This window comes from Hyperolius riggenbachi, chromosome 2 (assembly GCF_040937935.1).
Source record: "Hyperolius riggenbachi isolate aHypRig1 chromosome 2, aHypRig1.pri, whole genome shotgun sequence".
NCBI lineage: Eukaryota > Metazoa > Chordata > Amphibia > Anura > Hyperoliidae > Hyperolius > Hyperolius riggenbachi.
In genome coordinates this window covers 524,769,300-524,788,128 of record NC_090647.1, presented here as the reverse complement: position 1 = coordinate 524,788,128, position 18,829 = coordinate 524,769,300, and the positions used below count along the sequence as shown (strand labels likewise).

The window sequence follows — 18,829 nt, the reverse complement described above, 5'->3', positions numbered from 1 at the left end:
ATAGTATATGCCTTTTGTAGGCATTTTCTATGCATTTTTGATATGCATTTAATGCTAATCACTAGGAAGTCAACATGAAGCAGAAACACATCATAAGAATTGTGTGTTGTTTTTTTTAAATGCACTAAAATGCAATACCTCTGCGTCACCATTGACATTCATTATGCGCATTTTGGAAAAATATATGCTGCAAGTCCTGCATTTGAAAAAACGCACATTGCAGAATGCAAACATGTGTTTTTCTATGTGGCCCATTGACTTGTGTGTGTTTGTTTTATTAGTTATAAGTGGGAAATACAGCTATGGTGGCTAATTTGTGATATTATTCAGGAAATAAACTTGATGTCATGGGGCTTGATTCACTAAACCGTGATAAGTTATATCACGGCCGTTTTGGCACGCATTTTCGTATTTGCGCGTGATCGCAAATTAGCGCTCGCAATCGCAAATTATCGCACAAAAACAATATCGTTTTCACACAGTAATTTGTGATTGTGCATGATAATTTGCGATTGCGTGCGCAAATTCGCCATCGGGCGCAAGCACAAAAATCCGTGCGAAAACGGCCGTGATATGACTTATCACAGTTTAGTGAATCAAGCCCATAGTGTATAGCAGGGGTGTAAGACTGTTCCAGAACGTGGGTGTGGTCATGTGATGATGTCACAATAGGCTCCCTCCACAGCTGCAGCAACCATTGTGACATCAGCATGTTTATCATATATTGGCTTGTGTTGGCCCTGAGGGCTCATTTCCCGTGAGATTGGCAGGTGAGTAGCTGGTTGTCACTCATGTCTCCTATTCTAGGAGTTCCTCTATTCTTCTATAGGTGTCACTCATATGTGATGTTCCCCACCCTTATATCAGCTGATCACTGGGGAAACAGCAAAGGGGTTTTCTGGGGATTATACATAATATGATTTATTCTGATGTTTATATAATAATTCAGGCTGATATGTAGCTACCGGTGATACACATGGCAGTGAGGGTGGGAACACACTAGGCAATGTGTGATAGTTTGCGTTTTCCTACATATGTATTTGTGCATTTTCAGTGCGTTTTGCAAACATATGCTTTTTGTTCCGTACATGTGTTTTTCTTGCGTTTTGCGTGCGTTTTCATGCGTTTGTGGTTCACATATATAAATTACATATATACGTTTTGTATGCATTTTTAATATGCTTTTTATACTAATTACAAGAAAGTCAAAAGGAAGCGGAAATACATCATCAAAATTCTTTTTTTTTTCAACGGATTAAAAACGCACAAAAACACAATAACTATGCGTCATTATTCACATTCACTATGTGTGTTTTAGATGCGTTTTGGAAAAATATGCAGCAAGTCCTACGTTTGAAAAAAACACACATTGCAGAATGCAAACATATGCTTTTTTCCATGCGGCTTATTAACTTGCATTATGTGCATTCTCTGCTGCGTTTTCCACAACGCTAGCGTTTCTGCCTAGTGTGTCCCTACCCTGAGTGTTTGTTTTATTGGTTATAAGTGGGAAATACAACTATGATGGCTAATTTGTGATATTATTCAGGAAATAAGCTTGATTTTATAGTGTATAGCAGGGGTGTGAGAATGTTCCAGAATGTGGGTGTGGTCATGTGATGATGTCACAATAGGCTTCCTCCCTCCACAGCTGCAGCAACCATTGTGACATCAGCATGTTTATCATATATTGGCTTGTGTTGGCCCTGATGTCATGGGGCTTGATTCACTAAACCGTGATAAGTCATATCACGGCCGTTTTGGCACGCATTTGCGTGTGGTCGCAAATTAGCGCACGCAATCGCGAATTATCGCACAAAAACAATATCGTTTTCACACGGTAATTTGTGCTTGTGCATGATAATTTGCGATTGCGTGCGCAAATTCACGATTGCGCGCAAGCACAGAAATCCACGCGAAAACGGCCATGATATGACTTATCACAGTTTATGATATGTGTTTGTGGTTCACATATATAAATCGTATATATGCATTTTGTAGGCATTTTCTATGCATTTTATGCTAATCATCAGGAAGTCAACATGAAGCAGAAACACATCATAACAATTGTTTCTTTGTTTTTGTTTTTTTAAAAGCTTTCCAAAATGCACTAAAACGCAATACCTCTGCGTCACCCTTGACATTCATTATGTGCGTTTTAGATGCATTTTGGAAAAATATGCAGCAAGTCCTGCAGTGTAAAAAAACACACAATACAGCTATGGTGGCTAATTTGTGATATTATTCAGGAAATAAACTTGATGTCATGGGGCTTGGTTCACTAAACCGTGATAAGTTATATCATGGCCGTTTTGGCGTGCATTTTCACATTTGCACGCGATTGCGAATTATTGCGCGCAATCGCAAATTATCGCTCACCATGATATCATTTTCGCACGATAATTAGTGATTGTGCGTGATAATTCGTGATTGCGTGTGCAAATTCGCGGTCTCGTGCAAACGCGAAAATTTGCGCGAAATTGGCCATGATATGACTTATAACGGTTTCGTGAATCAAGCCCATAGTGTATAGCAGGGGTGTGAGAATGTTCCAGAACGTGGGTGTGGTCATGTGATGATGTCACAATAGGCTTCCTCCCTCCACAGCTGCAGCAACCATTGTGACATCAGCATGTTTATAATATATATTGGCTTGTGTTGGCCCTGAGGGCTCATTTCCCGTGAGATTGGCAGGTGAGTAGCTGCTTCTCCCTCATGTCTCCTATTCTAGGATTTCCTCTATTCTTCTATAGGTGTCACTCATATGTGATGTTCCCCACTCTTATATCAGCTGGTCACTGGGGAATCAGCAAAGGGGTTTTCTGGGGATTATACATAATATGATTTATTCTGATGTTTATATAATAATTCAGGCTGATATTTAACTACCAGTGATACACATGGCTTTGAGGGTGGGAACACACTGGGCCATGTGTGAAAGTTAGCGTTTTGCTGCATATGCACTTGTGCGTTTTCAGTGTGTTTCCATTTTGTGTTTTTGTTCCGCACATGCATTTTGCTTGCATTTTAATGTGTTTTTGGTTCACATATATAAATCGTATATGCATTTTGTAGGCATTTTCTATGCATTTTTGATATGAATTTTATGCTAATCATCAGGAAGTTAACATGAAGCAGAAACACATCATAACAATTGTTTTTTTGTTTTTGCTTTTTTAAAAGCTTTAAACAATGCACTGAAACGCAATACCTCTGCGTCACCCTTGACATTCTTTATGAGCGTTTTAGATGCATTTTGGAAATATATGCAACAAGTCCTGCAGTGTAAAAAACACACATTGCAGAATGCAAACATGTGTATTTCTATGTGGCCCATTGACTTGCATCATGTGCACTTTCTGCTGCGTTTTCCACAACGCTAACGTTTCTGCCTAATGTGTTCCTACCCTGAGTGTTTGTTGTATTAGTTATAAGTGGGAAATACAACTATGATGGCTAATTTGTGATATTATTCAGGAAATAAACTTGATGTCATGGGGCTTGATTCACTAAACCGTGATAAGTTATATCACGGCCGTTTTGGCGTGTATTTTCAGATTTGCACGTGATTGCGAATTATTGCGTGCAATCACAAATCATCGCTCAAAATGATATCATTTTTGCGCGATAATTCGTGATTGTGCTGATAATTTGTGATTGCGTGCGCAAATTCGCGGTCTCGTGCAAACGTGAAAATTTACGCAAAATTGGCCATGATATGACTTATAACGGTTTAGTGAATCAAGCCCATAGTGTATAGCAGAGGTGTGAGAATGTTCCAGAACGTGGGTGTGGTCAGGTGATGATGTCACAATAGGCTCCCTCCACAGCTGCAGCAACCATTGTGACATCAGCATGTTTATCATATATTGGCTTGTGTTGGCCCTGAGGGCTCATTTCCCGTGAGATTGGCAGGTGAGTAGCTGGTTGTCTCTTATGTCTCCTATTCTAGGATTTCCTCTATTCTTCTATAGGTGTCACTCATATGTGATGTTCCCCACCCTTATATCAGCTGGTCACTGGGGAAACAGCAAAGGGGTTTTCTGGGGATTATACATAATATGATTTATTCTGATGTTTATATAATAATTCAGGCCGATATTTAACTACCGGTGATACACATGGCAGTGAGGGTGGGAACACACTAGGCAATGTGTGAAAGTTTGCGTTTTCCTACATATGTATTTGTGCATTTTGGGATATTTTTCAGGAAATAAACTTGATGTCATGGGGCTTGATTGACTAAACCGTGATAAGTTATATCACGGCCGTTTTGGCGTGCATTTTCACATTTGCACGCGATTGCGATTTATTGCGCACAATCGCTCAAAATGATATCCTTTTTGCGCGATAATTCGTGATTGTGCGTGATAATTCGCAATTACATGTGAAAATTTGCGGTCTCGTGCAAACGCGAAAATCCGTGCGAAAATGGCTATGATGTGACTTATCAGGGTTTAGTGAATCAAGCCCATAGTGTATAGCAGGGGTGTAAGACTGTTCCAGAACGTGGGTGTGGTCATGTGATGATGTCACAATAGGCTCCCTCCACAGCTGCAGCAACCATTGTGACATCAGCATGTTTATCATATATTGGCTTGTGTTGGCCCTGAGGGCTCATTTCCCGTGAGATTGGCAGGTGAGTAGCTGGTTGTCTCTCATGTCTCCTATTCTAGGATTTCCTCTATTCTTCTATAGGTGTCACTCATATGTGATGTTCCCCACCCTTATATCAGCTGGTCACTGGGGAATCAGCAAAGGGGTTTTCTGGGGATTATACATAATATGATTTATTCTGATGTTTATATAATAATTCAGGCTGATATTTAACTACCGGTGATACACTTGGCAGTGAGGGTGGGAACACACTAGGCCATGCATGAAAGTTAGTGCTTTGCTGCATATGCACGTGTGCAGCACGGTGTCATGCAAACGCGAAAATTCGCGCGAAAACGGCCATGATGTGACTTATCAGGGTTTAGTGAATCAAGCCCATAGTGTATAGCAGGGGCGTAAGAATGTTCCAGAATGTGGGTGTGGTCATGTGATGATGTCACAATAGGCTCCCTCCACAGCTGCAGCAACCATTGTGACATCAGCATGTTTATCATATATCGGCTTGTGTTGGCCCTGAGGGCTCATTTGCCGTGAGATTGGCAGGTGAGTAGCTGGTTGTCCCTCATGTCCCCTATTCTAGGATTTCCTCTATTCTTCTATAGGTGTAACTCATATGTGATTTTCCCTTATGTCAGCTGATCACTGGGGATACAGCAAAAGGGTTCTCTGAGGGCTGTACATAATATGATTTATTCTGATGTTTATATAATTAGTCTGACATTTCATTGCTGGTGATATACATGGCTGTGAACGTGGGTTGTATTGGTTATAAGTGCAAACACAACTATTTTGGCTGATTTGTGATATGATTCAATAAATAATCTTGGTGTCAGTGTATAGCAGGGGCGGAAATCGTATTTGAACGGAAAAAAAACGCATTACCTCAACTGCAGTATCACTGAACTCGGAAGCATTGGACCAATCAGAGAATGCAGCGTCAACATGGAAGTACTTGGCCAATTAGGGAATGCAGAAAATAACCAAAACATTTCTTGGCGATAGGCTTTCTGCAGAAATAGCGCATTACCACAACTCCACAATTTTAGCCCAATAACAGAACTCAGAAGCATTGGACCAATCAGAGAATGCAAAGTCAACTCGGAAGAATTTGGCCATTCGGAGAGTGTAAAAAATGTACCAAACAAAGACTCCTCGGAAATCCGTAAATTTGGTAATCGGCATTGGCGCAAATCGGAATTTCCACTAAATCAGCATTTCCAACCATCCCTACTTTTAAACATCATTTGGGAAATGCAGCTCTTTAATTGATTGATCATGAGAAGAAGGCGGTGCTGGCTGTCACATGATCATCGTCCTCACTGCTTCGTACTGCATGCGGCTTTAGAAAGCTAGTGGTGGCGCTGTATTGATAGATGTTCAAACACAAATCTGCTAAAATCTGACTAACACTGAATGATGCACGGCGGTAAAGCTATTGATATTTTTGGGTCTATATCTGATCAGGTAATTATTGATTGTTTACATTATCAGGTACATATCATTCAGTGTATATGCCACCACTCATTGTCATTGCAAACACTCATGTCATTTCTGTCCCTTGTGTATGTTTGTATAAAGCAGGTTTAGTTTCAGGTTATAATGTCCCCTTCTTCTTTCTATTTACAGATTATTGGTTGTAACAAACTTTTGGTTTGCCGATCAAGCGAGAAACTATAGTCTCTACAGTTCATAAGCTGTCAGTGAGTATTACCATTTATTACTTTATGCATGTTTGATGTAGGAGAGGTTGTGTGGTCAGTGTGGAGGATGTTTAGGGATGTCCATGCGCATGCATGCACTTTTTCTCTCAACCTGCACACAGATAGAAAGCGTGGGATCAACATCAGATGGGCGGACAGGTATTGTGATCACGTACCAAGCTAGGGCCCGCCATGGCATGTAAAGTACTCCTGATATGGGGTTAAAAAGTTGGATGAGGCCTATGGTGGGCCAGATTACCTCCTCCTGAGTGGTCACAAACTGCTTTTTGTCCTCAGTGTCCCTCCCCTGTCTCATTACCAGTCCTCTAGGCCCTCCCACCTTGTGATGTCCCTTCTATGTATTATACACTAGCTGGATGCTCGGTGTTGCCCGGGTATGTATTTGGCCGGTGTTGGCTCCGCCCACTTTTCCTAACCCTAACACACAATTACTCAATTACTTAATGACCAAGTTTGTGGGCTTTGCGGTCTTTGGCATCAATAATTTGCATTGAAATAAAATAAATCTCATTGGATGTGGCTCCACCCCTTTTCTGAATTTGATCCCCAATCACCCAATGGCCAACTGTACCAGGTACAGGTGATTAACAGTGCAAATAGATTGTGCCATTAACAGTGCAAGAATGGCAGCAATTAAATATTCCCCTTGAAAATCAATAGGTGAATTTTGATTGGCTTTTGTAGGCTCCACCCACTTTTCTGAATATTAATCCCAGTGACCTAGTGACCAACTATGCAAAATTTTAGAACCCTACCATTAACAGTGTAAGAATGGCTGCCGTTTTCCCAAAGAAATTCGTATTTGTCTCCGCCCACTTTTTGAATATGAGAATAAAAAGTAGCCTATACTCTATTCCAGGTAATGTACTATGTGTGTGCCAAATTTCATTCAAATCTGTTCAGCCATTTTTGCATGATCGAGTAACAAACATCCAAACATCCGAACTTTCCAATTTATTTTATTAGTAGGATTGGCACTTCCTGATGATGTGTCATGTGATTCCTTGTTGCCATAGCGGGACGACCCTGGAAGCGGGGATCATGTAAGTGTTAACCCTCGCTTGTTGCCTGCTCGCCACTCCGCAGGGAGGGAGGAGGGAAAGTATTTTAACAATGTGACCTGGGGTCTGCAGCATGCAGTCTGGGCTGCTTAAACTTTACCCATGCCAGCCATGGAGGCTTCCCGGTCCCTTATCCATGCCCCCGGTCCTCATCCACTGTCCCTTGCTAACTGGTGGAATACACCTTCAGGCTCATAAAGCTTCAGAAGTATCTCACCTCCCCCAGTATCTCCAGAGACATAGATGTGTACTGTACATGCATGAGTTCCAGCTTGCGCAAGTGCAGTACAAATGCACCCATCTTCTGTAGCACTCGGGGATGAAAGTATTTCCAAGGCCTTCTGAAGAGTTCCCAAGATGTGGAATTACAGACGGGGCCAGTGGTGGACCGAGGGTACGGAGAGAGGATCGGGAAGACTCTATGGGATCCACAGCCTGCCTTCTCCATAGGGAAATATCTTTTTTAAGTCGCTTCGCATTTGCTCTTTTGTGACCATCTCTTGTCATCTCTCTTTGCCTTGACTGGAGAGGTGTCACTATAAGGAGAATCACTGTAGGCAGCAATTCTTAATTTACCTTTATTTTCCTTTCTAGGTATCATGGCACAGAACTGTGAGGTCATGATGGAAGATATATCCATCGAAGAGTGGTAAGTATGATCAAAAAACCTAATACTAATAATTGAAATCCCCTTTCCCATAATCTAACCATATTCTAACCTAACTTTGAATACATAATACAAGAAAGGTTTGTGTACCTTCAGGGCTGGATTTATACTTTTTTGTGCACCTAGGCCAAGTATCTTGGGGTTCCCCTTTCATGTGCAGCAACGTCTCTCCCATTACATGTGCAACCCCCTCTTCCACATGTTTCTACATATAGCCCTTCTTTTTCATGAACACCTCCCTTGGACATCGGTTTCCCATTTTCATATGTTGGCAAGGGCATAGCAATAGCAATAGCAGCCATTGCAGCTGCTATGGGGCCTTGGAGCAGAGGGGGCCCAGGTGGTACTTGTGTACCTTCACCCTATGATTTTATCTAAGTGCCCATGGACTATATGCAGTGTAGATGGCTGAGAATTTATATTTCCCAATTAACTTATATCCATAGTGTCAAGGTTTGGCCAGATCGAGAGGGAAGCAGCCTTATTTAAGCTAACCCAAGGCTTTCACCCCTCAACAACACTTCACTCTGCCACCACTAGCTGCTGCTAGACACTTCAACAATTCCCACTCTGCTGTCGAGGGGCCTGCACTCAGTCCAGCATTTTCGTATTTAGGTCAGCTTTGTGCTTAGGCATAAATATGGGAACGCCACACACACACACCACACACACCACACACACACACACACACACACCACACACCACACACACCACACACCACACACACACACACACACACCACACACCACACACCACACACACACACCACACACACATCACACACACACACCACACACACACCACACACACACCACACACACCACACACACACACACCACACACACCACACACACACCACACACACCACACACACACCACACACACCACACACACACCTTGGTCGTGGAAGGACACGAATTCTGATCAGATCAGGATCAGCCCTAGCAGAGTGCTACCTTCAGGAGAAGACAAGTTCTGATTTTTCCAGGCTGATTTTTATAGGAAGATTTGTATCCGAGGCCAGAAATAATCCAATTTCCCCAGATTGTGACATCACAGTTTGCAGAGACCTCTGTAAGATCCCTGCTTGCTGTGATATGCAAATTCCAAAGGTTTCCTGTTCCGCTTTGAACCTTCCAGACTCAGTCCAATTGTATATTGGGACAACAGGTGGCTGTATACAGACTTCAAAGCAATGCAAACACGTCAGACTGCAAATGGCTGCTAATTAGCAGCTTCCTTCATCTTAGTAGGCTGTAGTGTCCAAAGGAAACAGAATGCAAGTGTAATTTACACTGCCATACTGAAAATCAAATTAGCAACTTCCTTCAGCCTTGTGTCCAGGTGACAATTATACACCAAAGCCAGCTGCCTGACTGGCTTCTAACAGACATACACATAAGAGGTGCATAGCCAACATAAAATGAAAAAAACATGGCTTCCACGAGATAAAGTTTCAAAAGATGGCTGCAATATTATCACACATAGGGTAGAGGCAGATGGCATTTCTCAAGAATGCCTACATCTTTTTTTCCCCAACCACTCTTTTGGCTACCTGTGGTGCAGGGAATTTTTGGCAACCCATGGTGGGGTCAACCCAAGGGGTTCCTCTGGCTACCCTTACTGAAAGAAGGGCTAGTTAATGCTGGGAGGCCCTCTAGTTACCTAAAATTGGTATGTGGAGGGAAGGGGCGCAAAGGTGCCTTGTTATTTTTGGGAAGGGGGCCTCAACTAAAACTTTGTTATGGGGCCCTATGATTTCTAGCTACGCCCCTGTATGTTGCTCCACATTTTCAGCCTCCCTTTCATGTGTAGCAACCCCTCTTTTCTGTTCAGGTGCCCCTTTGGGCTGCAGCCACCCAAAGCCCGGGCCTTTGTGGCCTTTCCAAAAAGCCAGCCCCATGTACCTTGACAACATTTCTAATATCACAGCACACTGTCATTGTATCATGAGTATATTCATACCCTGGCCAGTAAAAGAGCTCATATGGAGAAGTAATAGCTTGTCATATAATGGATGTTTTCTCTTTTGTATTGGATATCCGGGGATACCATCCTGGATGAACCCAATATAATCTGGATGTAAGTATGTATACAGGTCATTCTCAAAAAATTAGCATATTGTGATAAAGTTCATTATTTTCTGTAATGTACTGATAAACATTAGACTTTCATATATTTTCGATTCATTACACACAACTGAAGTAGTTCAAGTTTTTTATTGTTTTATTATTAATGTTTTTGGCATACAGCTCATTAAAACCCAAAATTCCTATCTAAAAAAATTAGCATATTTCATCCAACCAATAAAAGAAAAGTGTTTTTAAAACAAAAAAAAGTCAGCCTTCAAATAATTATGTTATGCACTCAATACTTGGTCGGGAATCCTTTTGCAGAAATGACTGCTTCAATGCGGCGTGGCATGGAGGCAATCAGCCTGTGGCACTGCTCAGGTGTTATGGAGGCCCAGGATGCTTCGATATCGGCCTTAAGCTCATCCAGAGTGTTGGGTCTTGCGTCTCTCAACTTTCTCTTCACCACAATATCCCACAGATTCTCTATGGGGTTCAGGTCAGGAAAGTTGGCACGCCAATTGAGCACAGTAATACCATGGTCAGTAAACCATTTACCAGTGGTTTTGGCACTGTGAGCAGGTGCCAGGTCGAGCTGAAAAATGAAATCTTCATCTCCCTAAAGCTTTTCAGCAGATGGAAGCCTGAAGTGCTCCAAATTCTCCTGATAGCTAGCTGCATTGACCCTGCCGTGGATAAAACACAGTGGACCAACACCAGCAGCTGACATGGCACCCCAGACCATCACTGACTGTGGGTACTTGACACTGGCATTTTGGCATTTCCCTCTCCCCAGTCTTCCTCCAGACTCTGGCACCTTGATTTCCGAATGACATGCAAAAGTTGCTTTCATCTGAAAAAGTACTTTGGACCACTGAGCAACAGTCCAGTGCTGCTTCTCTGTAGCCCAGGTCAGGTGCTTCTGGAGCCCAGGGAGGTGAGTGAGAGCAGGGGCTGCTGCAGAGACTTTAGCAGCGTGATTTTTTCCCCCTGATTTTAGGGTCTGAAATGTTTTAAAAAGACTCTAAAAATCCTGAAGTAATCATACTGCCAGGGAGGTTAAAGTAACTTTAAATGCATGAAATAACAGATGTTTATGTACATTGATAGCATTTCTAATATCACAGCACTCATTGTATCGTAAGTATATTCATACACTGAGCAAGTAAAACTTCATTAGTGTTTATATAAGGAAGCAACAGTTGGGCATATAACTAATCTTTTCCCTTCTCTTTTGTACAGGTCTCTCCAGTCATTCTATGATATGTAAGTATACATGTAAATGTGTTGTGCACCAGCCCTGCTGTCCAGTGCTTACAATATTTCCCAGCATCACAGCACTCTGTTGTTACATTTATACAAGGACTTGAAGATAAGCAGTTCCAAGCACTGCGCAAACTCTTCACACTCACAGCTGGGAGAAAAAACAAACATTCCTTCCTGTTTTCTATTATTAGATCTGGGGAAAAAAGAGTAAATACAGGCAGGGGCATAACTACAGGGGAGCAGCCTCACAACTGCAGGGGTGCCCCGAGCTGTAAGAAGTCCCCAACTACCAAGGACAGATTTTCCATAAGGCAAAGAAGGCAGGTGCCTAGAGGCGCCTGATGATGAAAAGGCAGCTCACCCCTCTCCCCATGTGTCTCCATCCTGCCTTCCCTATGCAGAATCCCCAGCAGACCGTAAATGAGAGTTTACTCAACCAGCTCTCGGCATTCCTCTGATAAGATCTCCCTTCTGCTGGGGGCATATTTAGCTACCTAACACTTGAGGGCGCCTCTAGCTACATAGTACTAGGTTGCCAGAAGTGCCTTCAATATTAGTGGGCAACTGTGGCTAACTCAGGGGAAGTAGGGAGGGGGTGACAGCTGGGCCAGCTAGCAATAGTTAAGATGTGGTTTTGGCACGGTTTGGTAGTGGGGGGACTGACAGCTGGGCCGGCTGGCATACTTAAGGTGTGATTTTGGCAGGGTTTGGTAGTGGGGGGGGGGAGTAACAGTTGGGCCAGCTAGCAATACTTGAGGTATGGTTTTGGCAGGGTTTGGTAGAGAGGGGAGTGAAAGCTGGGCCGGCTGGCATACTTAAGGTGTGATTTTGGCTTGGTTTGGTAGGGGGGGGGGGGAGTGAAAGCTGGGCCAGCTGGCATACTTAGGGTGTGATTTTTGATGGGGTTTGTGGGTACATGGATGGTGAAGTCTAGGGTACCAGAACATTTGTACCTACAGGCTCCTATGATGTAAATCCAAGCCTGCCAACTACTTCTTCACTCCCTCCAACAAAAGGGGTCCATCCTTCAGATCAGGTGCTTTTGGGGCTACAGTTGTTATGGATGTGAAGAATACGATGTCCACACTTGTTTTATGACCTTGGCTAGGTGGACCCCCAGGCTGCGGCTATGAGGGGCACCAAGGGTAGGCAAGGGAAAGGGTATGAAACATTAGGTGGACCAATCACATATTTACTGGGGGGCACATGATTTGTAGTTATGCCCCTGAATACAGTTTTCAGAGTGAATAGCTGTGGATACAACGACTTTTCCCTATTCCATAAAACAATGTTTAGTTTATCCACACATGCCTCAATCTAAGCAGAGACAGAAGGCTTTGAACATTTTGCTTTAACCACATAGTCAAATGAAGAAATCCTAATGCTCAGTTTAGTTACAGAGGACATAATGGGGGAGATTCGCTAAGATTCTCCAGGGTTAGAATACACCGGGGAACATACGGGATCCTGTAACTCTATAGTTTGTTGCTAGTGTTAGGTGGGAAGAGTTTGAGATAAAAATGAATTCTCTTTACTACTAATACAATATAACTTGTGCTTACAATATAAGAGCTGCCTGTATTACATTAAGTAACATTCATTTATTTCTTTTCTCCTTATCTAGGGATAGCCCACTCATTTTACCCTCTCCCTATCCTCCACGTCCGTGGTGGAGACCAAGGATCCAGTAAGTAAATATGTTTCTTGCAATTTCTGCCCCAGTAGCATATTAGCATTTATAATATTGACTTTACATACTTCTCATGTAGGGTCTTTGTGAAGAGGTGGAAGGTTTGCAAACATAATGACATAGTGTGGAAAGCAAGACTTATAAAAAGTCCCCCCCCCCCCCAAAAAAAGGCTGAACAAAACTGCATAGCAAGCAAACCTTAACCGCTTCAGTGCCAGCGGTCTCTGGCCCCTTAAGGACCAGATACCATTGGTGCCAAATACCAGGGCCTGCTTACGTCTGGCTGCATGGAATCGCTGCTGCCGCCATTCATGCCGCACACCCGTCACCCCAGCCTCTCTATGATGGCAGAGCTCTGTGAGCCAGTCAGGAGCCAATTTCATGAGATTGGCCGGGATGTTCGTGAGGGAGACTGGCAGACATCACGGGAGGCTCAGTAAGTACTTCAGGGGGGAGGTTTGTGAGGGAGACTGCCAGACATCACGGGAGGCTCAGTAAGTACTTCAGGGGGGAGGTTTGTGAGGGAGACTGCCAGACATCACGGGAGGCTCAGTAAGTACTTCAGGGGGGAGGTTTGTGAGGGAGACTGCCAGACATCACTGGAGGCTCAGTAAGTACTTCAGGGGGGAGGTTTGTGAGGGAGACTGCCAGACATCACGGGAGGCTCAGTAAGTACTTCAGGGGGGAGGTTTGTGAGGGCGACTGCCAGACATCGCGGGAGGCTCAGTAAGTACTTCAGGGGGGAGGTTTGTGAGGGCGGCTGCCAGACATCACAGGAGGCTCAGTAAGTACTTCAGGGGGGAGGTTTGTGAGGGCGATTGCCAGACATCACAGGAGGCTCAGTAAGTACTTCAGGGGGGAGGTTTGTGAGGGCGACTGCCAGACATCACGGGAGGCTCAGTAAGTACTTCAGGGGGGAGGTTTGTGAGGGCGACTGCCAGACATCACAGGAGGCTCAGTAAGTACTTCAGGGGGGAGGTTTGTGAGGGAGACTGCCAGACATCACGGGAGGCTCAGTAAGTACTTCAGGGGGGAGGTTTGTGAGGGCGACTGCCAGACATCACGGGAGGCTCAGTAAGTACTTCAGGGGGGAGGTTTGTGAGGGAGACTGGCAGACATCGCGGGAGGCTCAGTAAGTACTTCAGGGGGAAGGTTTGTGAGGGCGACTGCCAGACATCGCGGGAGGCTCAGTAAGTACTTCAGGGGGGAGGTTTGTGAGGGCGACTGCCAGACATCGCGGGAGGCTCAGTAAGTACTTCAGGGGGGAGGTTTGTGAGGGAGACTGCCAGACATCACTGGAGGCTCAGTAAGTACTTCAGGGGGGAGGTTTGTGAGGGAGACTGCCAGACATCGCGGCAGGCTCAGTAAGTACTTCAGGGGGGAGGTTTGTGAGGGAGACTGCCAGACATCGCGGGAGGCTCAGTAAGTACTTCAGGGGGGAGGTTTGTGAGGGAGACTGCCAGACATCGCGGGAGGCTCAGTAAGTACTTCAGGAGGGAGGTTTGTGAGGGAGACTGCCAGACATCGCGGGAGGCTCAGTAAGTACTTCAGGGGGGAGGTTTGTGAGGGAGACTGCCAGACATCGCGGGAGGCTCAGTAAGTACTTCAGGAGGGAGACTGCCAGACATCACGGGAGGCTCAGTAAGTACTTCAGGGGGGAGGTTGGTGAGGGAGACTGCCAGACATCACGGGAGGCTCAGTAAGTACTTCAGGGGGGAGGTTTGTGAGGGAGACTGCCAGACATCACGGGAGGCTCAGTAAGTATTTCAGGGGGGAGGTTTGTGAGGGAGACTGGCAGACATCACTGGAGGCTCAGTAAGTACTTCAGGGGGGAGGTTTGGGAGGGTGACTGCCAGACATCACGGGAGGCTCAGTAAGTACTTCAGGGGGGAGGTTTGTGCTATTTCAGCCGGTTGCCCAAGCAACCGGCAAGCACATGTATCTGGCATCAGGCGATCCCCGCCGGTACCGGATACTGAGGACTTTGCTCTATCAGAGGTGCTGCTGAGAAGCTTTTATTCTGCAGTTGTTTCCTGCCGGCTGTGTTTGGTAGAGATGATGAGTGTGATGCATATTTCAAGCTGATGCAAATGGCAATAACTTTGTGCAAGAGTATGTCGCTGGGAACCTGACCAGGCAAAATCATCAGCCAGCGATGAGCCAAAATGCCCATATTCTTTTCACTTTTTTTTTTTTTTAAAGAGAAAAAAATGACTTCCTATAAAACTTTGCATTTTCGTGCAAAGCACATTTCGAATATTGCGGTTATTTTTGAAAATTGCTATTTTGGTCTAAAATTTGGCACTTGTTTTTTTTTTTTTAAATTTGCTATTTAGGTGAAAACGCAGAAAAATTAGCGTACTTTTTTAGGAAGAAACGTGAAAACAAAAATGGCGTTTTCAATGTGAAAAGGACTTTGGTCATTTGGTCAATTTGCAAGCAACACTGTCTACTACTACTACTACTATCTTTCATAGGTCCAATTCCAAGCTATGCAAACTAACAGAGGATTCATATCAACGTGAAATAATTTGCATCTCATTGATCATCTGTAGCCATTTTGTTGTCTCTCTTGTGTCTCAAACTTACCTTTTTTTTCTTTTCTTTTTTCCCTAGGTTAGCTGGAGCCTTGAGGAGGATGCTTAACCTCCTCCTTCCCTGCACTAAGGTGCAATCCAAGGACTAGGTATGTTGCTATGACTTTTATTACTGATCTTTCCTATATTAATCATAGTAGCTTGATGAGTGATGACCAGTATAGTACAGTGTATTACTGTCACCCGGCACAATCATTGGTGATCATTATTGTCGCTCAAAATTATGTTACATTTTCATATGACACAATAATAATTGAACCTCTAGGACATATATGCCAGAATCAGGAAAAACCAAGTAGGAAGGAAAATAAGCGGTGAATGGTACACCAATAAACAAAATCATACAAATATTTGTAAAAATCGAATAATTCTTTATTGTATCAAAAAAGCATCTATTAAAAAGGCTTGGCCACATATCCCAACCGCCACCCCTACTGACCCCAACAACCCATCAAGCAGACTCAACATTCAACCACACGTACTTAGACCAGATATACCGGGCAACACAAAACGTAATAATATTGATATAATGTTAGTGGAGCTCCAAAAGCAAGAAGACACTAAATGTGCCTAATCAGGTTGCAACCTATTAACCTCAATATGTAAGTCCGGCCACTGGTCCATATCGTTACAGCAGAGAGGTAGCTAAAGCCAAAAAGCAGCAGAAGCGGTGTAGCATAGTAATTGTTGTACAAGCAGTCTGTTCATTAAGACTCCAGATAACGAGTGACAGTCTGTTTATCTCCTCAAGGGACACAGCCGTAAGTGGTGCAAAGTAGAAATCAGCAGCATAGACTGGAAAGCAATACTGTCACATGCTGGCCTGTAGCTGGCAAACACAGCAAGTCCTAACGTCAAAACACTGTCCGTTGGTTTAAGGCACAGACAAGCAGATCAGCTCGACAACACGAGCTAAGCATAAACAGTTCCAGGGCTTGCTGGCATGTATTGGAGTAAGCTGCTCACCATAGACTGCTGCTTGATGTCCTCAGGCAAGCTGCCATGTGGTCCCAGTGGTTCCTTCTGTAGGTGGGAGCGGAGACATGCTTCGGTAGCACCAGGTCCAGTGTAGTGGGGTGGTCGGGCAGCCAAGCGAACAAGCGGTGATGCCACTTACAGCCTCAATGTTTCACGAGCGTCTGCTCGTTTCCTCAGGAGGCGTGGCTCACAGCAGTCAGTAACCGGCTGCTTATAACAGCCCTCATATCCTATTCGGAACGACATGCTAGTGACTCCACCCCTCTGTGCCGCCAGCCAGAGCGAGTCCCCCTTCAGAAGCAGGCCTGCAGAGCCATCAAATTTGGCACCCAAGTGGTATCCTCACTTAGCATTATGTTTGGTCCACTCTTGATTATCAGGAAATATATATTGAAGATGAAACCCTACATCACCAGGGAAGCCATATGTTGGAGGGAGAGGGAAAGTACTAGACACCAGGGAACTGTATAGGGGAGGGAAAGGGCCACTAGACACCGAGAAACTGTATAGGGGAGGGATGACCATAAGACACCAGGGAACTGTATAGGGGAGGAAGGAGGCATTAGACACCAGGAAACTGTATAGGGTAGGGAGCGAGAACCACTAGACACCAGGGAACTTTATAGGGTAGGGCATGAGAACCATTAGACAGACACCAGGGAACTGTATAGGGTAGGGGACAAGAACCACTAGACACCAGGGAACTGTATAGGGTAGGGGACAAGAACCACTAGACATCAGGGAACTTTACAGGGTAGGGCGTGAGAACCATTAGACAGACACCAGGGAACTGTATAGAATAGGGGCAAGAAGCACTAGACACCAGGGAACTGGATAGAATAGGGGCAAGAACCACTAGACACCAGGGAACTGTATAGGGTAGGGGACAACAACCACTAGACAGCAGGGAACTGTATAGGGTAGGAAGCGAGACCCACTAGACACCAGGGAATTGTATAGGGGAAGGAGGAGGACCACTAGACACCAGGGAATTGTATAGGGGAAGGAGGAGGACCACTAGACACCAGGGAATTGTATAGGGGAAGGAGGACGACCACTACAGTATATATTGGCTGACCAATAGAACATGAGCAGTATTGTGGGTGGGATGTGTGTAATGTGAATGCATGGTATGCCTATAATGAGCTATAAACACACTATGTAGAGTAGACAGTACACACATAACCACGCTATGGATGCTCACATTTGCTATTGTGTAGAAGACTTTGGGTAAAGTTTCCTAAAAACTAACCAGAGTTTGGATAGTAGTTATTTGTATATTTAGCCAGATCTACCAACACTTTGACAAACATTGTGTTGTATAAGTGTTCTTGGCAGCCTTTCCCCCAGCAGGAGCAAGCTACCCCCTCTTGCAGCAGTGGATAGCGAATGGGCAGTGTGTTCAGCCAATGAGCTGTCACTGGACCATGGAAAGGCATTTACAAAAGGTGCCAGAAAAATCACAAATGACTGTTTAGGGGCAACCACAGTTGCACGTTTGTTTCAGACTTTACTGTGTCACCCAATCACTCTAGTTTAGTATTTTAGACGTGCTTATGTCTTTTATTGCAAACAAACTCTATGGAAATGTTCTAACTGTTTGATCTTTTCTCTTTCTTCTAGATCTCTTCTAGTCCTAATCGGTGTGTGAAGAAGTATGGACGCTTCCTGGATTAGGGCAGATGGCGTAACATCCGTTCATATGGAGCACACCTAAATCCCCCCCCCCTCCCCCCCCCCCCACAATTGGCTATGAGTGCGACTGAAGAGGGCAGAAGCAGAGGAGAGCCCATGAAGGGGGCAGGACTTTAGCCTTGGTACCTCAGAGGTTTCCTCCACCGGGGGTTTTTCCTCTCCTCCGTGCTAAAGTCCATAACATCATTTCTCCTCTCCAATTGGGTGACAAAAGGGAAACAAGGTTCACTGTGCGGGAGGGCTTTTTGTCCCAATTTATGACTTGTTGGGTGGTTGCCAACCTCTCACTGTGCCTGGAGTGTGTTAGCTGATTTGGGGGGGGAGGAGGGAAGGGGGGGGGGATACGATTGGCACACTGGATGAGCAAGAGAAACGGGCAGTCGGGGATGTGTGGCACTGGCATTGGCACGAGAAAGCAGTCAGCTGCCGAGTGTCACTGGCTTCTGGGCATGGTAAAAGTGGAGT

General features: G+C 44.5%; 1 protein-coding gene and 1 long non-coding RNA gene across 3 annotated transcripts in view; one reads left to right on the top strand and one right to left on the bottom strand.

The window, feature by feature from the left end:
• The window catches only part of LOC137545265 (ubiquitin carboxyl-terminal hydrolase 16-like), a 129,220-nt gene that overhangs the window by 47,004 nt on the left and 63,387 nt on the right, over window positions 1-18,829 (bottom strand). The gene's annotated exons all lie outside the window — the stretch shown is intronic.
• On the top strand, window positions 8,000-18,657 carry LOC137547243 (uncharacterized). Of its 2 annotated transcripts, none has more exons than XR_011026535.1 (5): window positions 8,000-8,048; window positions 11,381-11,404; window positions 13,029-13,091; window positions 15,711-15,780; window positions 18,293-18,657. It is a non-coding gene; the product is annotated as an uncharacterized lncRNA (long non-coding RNA). The 2 variants fall into 2 exon arrangements; XR_011026536.1 differs by lacking the exon at window positions 8,000-8,048 and adding an exon at window positions 10,045-10,148.